The 8,840-nt window shown below is 31.5% G+C and overlaps 1 pseudogene; it reads left to right on the top strand.

Moving 5' to 3' along the window:
- Positions 1–7,059: 7,059 nt before the first annotated feature.
- LOC134267828 (serine/threonine-protein phosphatase 6 regulatory ankyrin repeat subunit B-like) lies at positions 7,060–7,840 on the top strand (annotated as a pseudogene).
- The last annotated feature ends 1,000 nt before the right edge of the window (positions 7,841–8,840 follow it).

Here is an 8,840-nt window from a genome sequence, read left to right as displayed (position 1 = left end):
ATCCCTGATGACTGGTCACAGTCCCCACTAGGTCTATGTATTGATCATGTAGAATGAAATCCCAGAAGTCAATTCAGATGTTTCATAAAAAATTAACACGCATTCTCTGTAAGCTCCAAAAAATCTTGGAAACGACATGTCTCAGATTTTGATGAAATTTTCACCATAGGTGTGTCTTGGTACAAAACTAGTAAATATGGTGTCGGAAGTTCCACACGTGCACTTGGTTGTCATGGAGATGGATCCATTGAATTCGGCCATTTTTGGCCCATTTTGACTAAATGAAAACATGAAAATTGAGGAAATGTAAATGACTATTCATCGGTATCTAATACACTCTAACAAAAATCATTGGATTATTTGATAACATGACCTTTTAAGGTACACAGACCATATAATCGTTTATTCTAGAAATATTCTTCCTGTAAGAAAAAGGTCAAGCAAAATGACATGGTTTCTAAAAATTTGAAAAATGGGAAAATTGGAATTTTTTGAGATCTTTGAGGCGAAATAAGAAAAATTGTCCGCGGAAATTTCCCAAATCTTATATGTGTAATTATACTTGGGAATAAGTAGTGTCATTTCATGAAAAAACATAAGTGGGCTTTTGCTCCTATTTTTAGTAACATGTATCTATATATAGATAAATTTTAGAAAAATGTGAAAAATCAAATTTTGGCAAAGTTTTAATTGTCATTACTGCATAATTAGAACGTATGTTGTAAAATTTGAAATTCTAATGACAAGAGCTGGACACCACTAGCTGGTATGGATAATGGTTGAGGGGAATTCCCATTTCTATTTTTAGTATCAGGTGGCTAAATATAGATATGTCTCTGAATATTAGGAAAAATGGCATTTTTGTTCTAATTGGAAACTTCATATAAAAAGTTCTAACAAATATTACGCTTTCTACAATATGCTTTCAGAATGTACATGTGTTTGTTCAAAAAATGCTACAATATTGAGGATGGACTCTTGTTTCATTTTATGGCAACAATGGTCTAAAAATAGATTACTCGAATAATTGAGAAAATGTAGATTATTGTACCTTTTCAAGCAATTTTTAGATGTAGTTGCTGCATAAATAGGAAATATTTTGTAAAATTCTAGATGTAAGTGACAAGAACTGGACACCACTAGCTGGTATAAATAATTGTTGATAGGAATTCCCATTTCTACTTTTAGTATCAGGTGGCTAAATATAGATATGTCTCTGAATATTAGGAAAAATGGCATTTCTGTTCTAATAGGAAGCTTCATATAAAAAGTCCTAACAAATATAAAGCTTCCTATAATATTTTTACAGAATGTACATGTGTTTGTACAATAATTGCTACAATATTGAGGATGAACTCTTGTTTCATTTCATATTAACAATGGTCTAAAAATAGATTATTCAAATACTGTAGATCACTAAATTTTCGCGACACCTTATTTTCGCGAGATAGTCATTGACTCTTGATTAGCGAGACAAAATTTTCGCGAATTGTGGTTATTGCTATATATCTTCTTAAGGAATACTATTATACGCCAGAATTAAATTTTCGCGAGCACACTGTCTCGCGTAATTACGCGAAAATAAAGTTCTCGCGAATAAAAAGTGATTTACAGTAATTGAGAAAATGTAGATTATTGCACCTTTTCAGGCAATTTTTAGATGTAGTTGCTGCATAATTAGGAAATATTTTGTAAGATTTTAGATGTTAATGACAAGATCTGGATACCACTAGGTGGTATGGATAATTGTTGAAGGGAATTCCCATTTCTATTTTTAGTATTAGGTGGCTAAATATAGAAATGTCTCTGAATATTAGGAAAATGGCATTTTTGTTCTAATTGGAAGCTTCATATAAGAAGTCCTAACAAATATAAAGCTTTCTACAATATGCTTTCAGAATGTACATGTGTTTGCACAATAATTGCCACAATATTGAGGATGGACTCTTGTTTCATTTTATGGCAACAATGGTCTAAAAATAGATTACTCGAATAATTGAGGAAATCTAGATTATTGCACCTTTTCAAGCAAATTTTAGATGTAATTGCTGCATAATGAGGAAATATTTTGTAAAATCTTAGATGTTAATGACAAGATCTGGACACCACTAGCTGGCCAGGTATGGATAATGGTTGAGGGGAATTCCCATTTCTATTTTTAGTAACAGGTGGATAAATATAGATATGTCTGTATACTAGGAAAAATGGCATTTTTGTTCTAATTGGAAGCTTCATATAAGAAGTCCTAACAAATATAAAGCTTTCTACAATATGCTTTCGGAATGCACGTGTTTGTACAATAAATGCTACAATACTGAGGATGGACTCTTGTTTCATTTTATAGCAACAATGGTCTAAACATAGATTACTCGAATAATTGAGAAAATGTAGATTATTGCGCCTTTTTTAGGCACTTTATAGATGACATTGCTGCTTAATTAGGAAGTACATTGTAAAATTTGAGATGTTAATGACAATAGCTGGTCACCATTAGTCGGTGTGGACAATGGTTGAGGGGGTTCCCCAATTCTATTTTTAGTATCACATGGCGAAATATAGATTTGTCTCTAAATATTAGGAAAAAATGGGAGTTTTTTGCTAATTTGAATCTTCCTAGAAAATGTCCTAAATATGAAGCTTTCTACAATATGCCTTCCAAATGAACACTTGTTTGTACAGGAATTGCTACAATGTTTAGGACTGACCTTTTTTATGCCAACAATTGTCTAAAAAGATTCCTAGAATAATCGAGAAAATATGGGTTATTGTACCTTTTCAGGCAATGTTGGAAAGAAAAATCAATGTTATAACGTTAGTCTGGAAATTTTTGCCGTAGATAAATTTTTAGCAAATTTGCGAGTTAATTGCATTCGCAAAAATATTTTTCTTAAAAACAAATTACAAATAAGAAAATGTTAACAAAGAAGTGGTTATTCGCAAAATTTTGATACGTAAAAATTCGCAAAATAAAATTGAAGTAAAAATTTCCAGATTTACGGTAGACGTTATGTGACTGACAAATACTTCCAAACTATTTAGTGAAATGCACACTATCTGAACGGAGGGATCTCTTTTCTATTTCTAGCACATCCACTTATATGTAGCAACTTCTCAGCAAAAGAAGAAAAATGACAAAGGATTAAATGAGCTTCATTGATAACATATTTAGGAAGTATACTGCTGTATTCAACATGTTCAATATGTCATGAGTATAATCAAGTTTTCCTAGCAAAATAATCATGTGACTGATAAGTATAAAATATATGTAATATAGGTAGTTACCGTTAACTAACAAGCATAAAAACAATGATGATATTCAGTTCTACTTATATTTGAAATATGCAAAATCAATGAGGACTTCCAGTTCTATTTATAGAAACAAAGAACAAGGTACAGTTTCAATACAAAATATTTAAAGCCCTGTATTTTTCTAAAATATGAAAGTGATATAAGAAATCAAAATTCACTCTTTCTGAATCATAAGAATTCCCTGCAGTAAAAATACACAAATCATTTTTCTTATATGACCTCCTAAATGCTAATTGTGACGTCATTAACTTGTGTATTTTCCCGTATTTTCTTAAAAAGTTGCAGAAGACATCAATTTTCAGTGGAATATTTTCTTTCAGAAGACATACTCTGCCACTCTCGCCCAGAGAGATTTTGAGATAACCGATATGTGATTTTTCATAGCAGTTTACATAATATATCCCAAAATTAAAGAGGGCGACGGTGGCTAAAGGAAAATCAGCACAGAAATGAGTCATTTTGAGGCTTTTCTGCATTAAACTTAAAAGTGTACCAAATTAATGACGTCATATATCCTGAACGACCCCCTTTCGTGTCATATTCTTTAATGATCTATCATATTCATATACTCAATGATTGTTAAAGCCAATTTCACAACTTTTTAAGAACATTAAATTTTTAGGGCACAATAAAGCTCAAACCGTACCTTCTTATAAAAGAGACCAGAGGGCATCAACAGTCATGAGAGTAACCCTGTACCAGATCAGTGAAATGGCATTTTAACAAGGTCTTGTTATTAGAGATTAGATTCCCTAGTATCTCCTCTTGTTTCAAGAGAAAATCCCTATGTTTAGTACATGTATTAACAAAAATCCTTAGATACTCTGTGACAATTTTCACAAAAAATGACAAAAAGTTCTTGAAATATGGTGACTATCAAAAAAAAAAAAAAAAAAAAAAATGCAGACCACAGAAACTGCCATATAGAATACGCTCTTTGAGTCTTCGTCTAAAAAAATTAGGTACATTGTCAAAGACTAGAATCAGGACAATCAGGAATTATTTTACAGAACGATTGAAAAGATTTTTAAAGTTTTACTATAAATGGCCTAAATATCTATATTTCGCCATGTGATACTAAAAATAGTAATAGGAACACCTCCCCCCGCCTCAACTTTTGTCCACACTAGCTAGTTGTGGCCAGCTACTGTCATTAACATCTCAATTTTTACAATATACTTCCTAATTATGCAGCTATGACATCTAAAAAGTGCCAGAAAAAGTGCAAAAATCTACATTTTCTCGATTATTCCAGGAATCTATTTTTAGACCATTGTTGCTTTAAAAAGAAAATAGAGTTCATCCTCAATACTGTAGCAATTATTGTACAAACAAGTGTACATTCGGTAGGCATATTGTAGAAAGCTTTATATTTATAAAGACATTTTGTACGAAGATTCAAATTAGCATAAAACTTCAATTTTCCCTAATATTTAGAGTACTTCATATCAATATTACGCCACGTGATACTAAAAATAGAAATAGGAAACCCCCTCAACCATTGTCCACACCTGCTAAAAGTGTCAAGCTTTTGTCAATAACATCTCAAATTTTACAATATACTTCCTCAGTAATCAGCAATGACATCTTTAAAGTGCTTAAAAAGGTGCAGTAATCTACATTTTCTCCATTATTCGAATAATCTATTTTTAGACCATTGTTGATATGAAATGAAACAAGAGTTCATCCTCAATATTGTGGCAATTATTGTATGAACACATGTACATTCTGAAAGCATAATGCAGAAAGCTTTGTATTTTTTAGGACTTCTTATGTGAAGCTTCCAATTAGAACAAAAATGCCATTTTTCCTAATATTCAGAGACATTTCTATATTTAGCCACCTGATACTAAAAATAGAAATGGGAATTCCCCTCAACAATTATCCATACCAGCTAGTGCTATCCATATCTTGTCATTAACATCTAAAATTTTACAAAATATTTCCTAATTATGAAGCAACTACATCTAAAAATTGCATGAAAAGGTGCAATAATCTACATTTTCTCAATTATTCGAGTAATCTATTTTTAGACCATTGTTGCCATAAAATGAAACAAGAGTCCATCCTCAATATTGTAGCAATTTTTGAACAAACACATGTACATTCTGAAAGCATATTGTAGAAAGCTTAATATTTGTTAGGACTTTTTATATGAAGCTTCCAATTAGAACAAAATTGACAATTTTCCTAATATTCAGAGACATTTCTATATTTAGCCACCTGATACTAAAAATAGAAATGGTAATTCCCCTCAACCGTTGTCCATACCAGCTAGTGGTGTCCAGCTCTTGTCATTAAAATTTCAAATTTTACAACATACGTTCTAATTATGCAGTAGTGACAATTAAAACTTTGCCAAAATTTGATTTTTCACATTTTTCTAAAATTTATCTATTTATAGATACATGTTACATGTACTAAAAATAGGAGCAAAAGCCCACTTATGTTTTTTCATGAAATGACACTACTTATTCCCAGGTATAATTACACACATAAGATTTGGGAAATTTCCGCGGACAATTTTTCTTATTTAGCCCCAAAGATCTAAAAAAATTCCAATTTTTCCCATTTTTCAAATTTTTAGAAACTATGTCATTTTGCATGACCTTTTCCTTACAGGAAGAATATTTCTAGAATAAACGATTATATGGTCTGTGTACCTTAAAAGGTCGTGTTATCAAATGATCCAATGATTTTTGTTACAGTGTATTAGATACCGAAAAATATTCATTTACATTTCCTCAATTTTCATGTTTTCATTTAGTCAAAATGGGCCAAAAATGGCTGAATTCAATGGAACCGTCTCCATGGCAACCAAGTGCACGTGTGGAACTTCCGACACCATATTTACTAGTTTTGTACCAAGGCACACCTGTGGTAAAAATTTCATCAAAATCTGAGACATGTCGTTTCCAAGCCCTATAGTAAATTCGTTGGTGCTTACAGAGAATGCGTGTTAACATTTAGTTTTGATGGCACCTCATCCCACCTTTGAAGATTTGGAGACCCGTGTTTGCTCCCTTCCTATTTTGTATTGTTTCATGCACTTTTGAGCTTGAATACTGTTTGTTATCTCCATATTTTAATATTTGAATACAAATACTCCTGACATATACAAATAATCTTGTTGCAGTAGATGCTGGCACGAAAAAGATAAAAAAAAAAGTTACAGTAGATGCAAATTAAAGATTTGACTGGAAAAAAGTAACATTGCATATTAGTCATTCTTTGTATACGTCCTTCAACTGGTAGCGTTGTTTATGTTCGACCAAACTTTTTTATGCAAATCACTTAAAACATTCCACAAATCATTGGCCAAAAATATCTATCAACTTGAGAAAAAAGTAAACAAAAAGAATATCCTTGACCTGTTCCGTGTAAATAATTAGTAACTAAAACTAAAAACTTCAATAAACTTTCTCTCATGTATTACTCATTTCTTTTCATGTTTTTAATATGAATACGCTTCGCTGGATGGTGAAGTTCATTTTTCTGTCCCATTTAATGTGTCAAAAAACTTATTCTTGTTCGACAAGTCAAGGAAAAATGCTGAATACTTTTATCTAATTGTGGTCTATCGAAGGATGAAAATGCAGCAAATCATATTATGTCTCAGTAATTAACATTGTTCTGTTAACCAATAGAAATCAGAGAATATCTTTTAAAACATGTTGTTATGTTAATATATGGTTGAATCCTATAAAAGCGCTGCTGGACGATGTGTGTCAGCAAAGTATTCTTAAACATAGATAGATATCAAAACAAAATGAATGTTTTTACTTCCAACATATCTTTAATGGAAACTATATTAAGAGGTGATATCATTGCACTCCAGAAATTACTTAAGTCTGGAGCCAATGTTAACGTTCTGGATGAAAATGGAGAACCTCTTTTATTTATGCCAATCGTTAATGGTGATATGGATACTCTTAAGGCTCTCTTTCCCTTCGCTGACGTCAATATGACGAATGACGATGGTAGAACTGCTCTAATGGTTGCAATTGAAATGAACGATGTGGAAATGGTGAAATAGTTAATTCAGTCAGGTAGGTTTTTTTAGCCTAAACTGAAATTGTTAACAATATGATAAAAAAAAATTAATAACTTCATTGATAGAATTTCGTTGAATAAGTTTCTTCATTGAAACTTCTTTTTCAGGTGGTGATGTAAACAGGAAAGACAATTCTGGAAAAACACCCTTGCTGATAGCTCTGCATGATGGTAGTTTCAAAATTGCAGAATATTTGATCAAACACGGAAGTGACGTCAACGTTGTGGACAACCTTGGTCAATCTGCCCTCCACCTTGTTGCAACAGGAGAACATAATGACTGTACTAAAATTGTAAAAATAATTTTGAACTGTGGATATGTGATGAAGGATGCTGATAACTGCCTTTGTCCTGAATACCTAATATCCAATCCCAAATTACAGTCCAAATACTTCAAATTGATGCACAAAGTTAAAACATCATTAAAAGCTATCACAAAATGTGACATTATAATTCCAGTAGGATCTTGAATACATTTTCAAATTTAAAAAAAAATCAATCTATACCTTTACAGATGGAAATGTTTCTTCACTGGAAGAAATCCAACGGAAAAGAAGAGAACATCGGTACTAATTCCGGTTTCATAGGGGACTTATATTAATTAAGAAGGCGCATATTTTCGAACGACGAAGATGATTTTGAGAATCATCTAAAGAAGTGTTCTGTATTTTCTACGAACCATGCGCAGCATATGCATCATGCAAACAAATGCATGTGATAAAAAAATCATGTACAATAAAAATGAATCACTTAAGTATTGATATTGTTAGTCATTTGTTATGACTAAAAATATTTAAAAATGAAACGTACTTATTTACATCATTGCTAATATCTTACCCATCTAAGTTGTATGCATCCCCATCTTACCTAATACATGTACGGGGGTTGTCCATAAAGTTCGTGGTCAACATTCATTTGATAATTACTGACAAACATTGATAAAAAATATAAAACTATTATATTCATTTAATTCATATTTCATTTTATTAACATGCAAGTTTTCAACAAAAGCAAAGCACAAATAGTTCTATTTCTATCAGATTAAAAAAAGACACACTCATACCCGGAGCACTTAAATAAAAATTCTTGACGTAACCCGACGTCAAAAGCATAATACGAGTACATGTAACTTCTCAAAATAGTCATCGTTTAACTCAATGCATTTTTATGTCGCTTTAACCAGTCATAAATATGTGAACAAAATGTTCAGGTTTCATACGTAAAATAATATTTAACAATGCCTGTCTCATATCCTGCAATCATCCAACCCCTGTCCGCGTAAAAACGAATTTATTTACTAGGGCTGGGTATTGGCCCAAAATTTCGTATTGCGATATATTGCGATATTTTTAATTGTATTGCGATATGTATTGCAATATTTTCAATGTAATAAAAATGGCATTTTCTTACTATATTTACATGCAGAATGTACATATAACTATGATAAGTTACCAACACGGAAAAAAATCTCGTTGATT

The sequence above is a fragment of the Saccostrea cucullata genome, unplaced genomic scaffold, assembly GCF_032062105.1.
Source record: "Saccostrea cucullata isolate Sc308-1 unplaced genomic scaffold, CSIRO_AGI_Scuc_v1 ctg9414, whole genome shotgun sequence".
NCBI lineage: Eukaryota > Metazoa > Mollusca > Bivalvia > Ostreida > Ostreidae > Saccostrea > Saccostrea cuccullata.
This window is presented reverse-complemented; position numbering and strand designations above follow the sequence as displayed.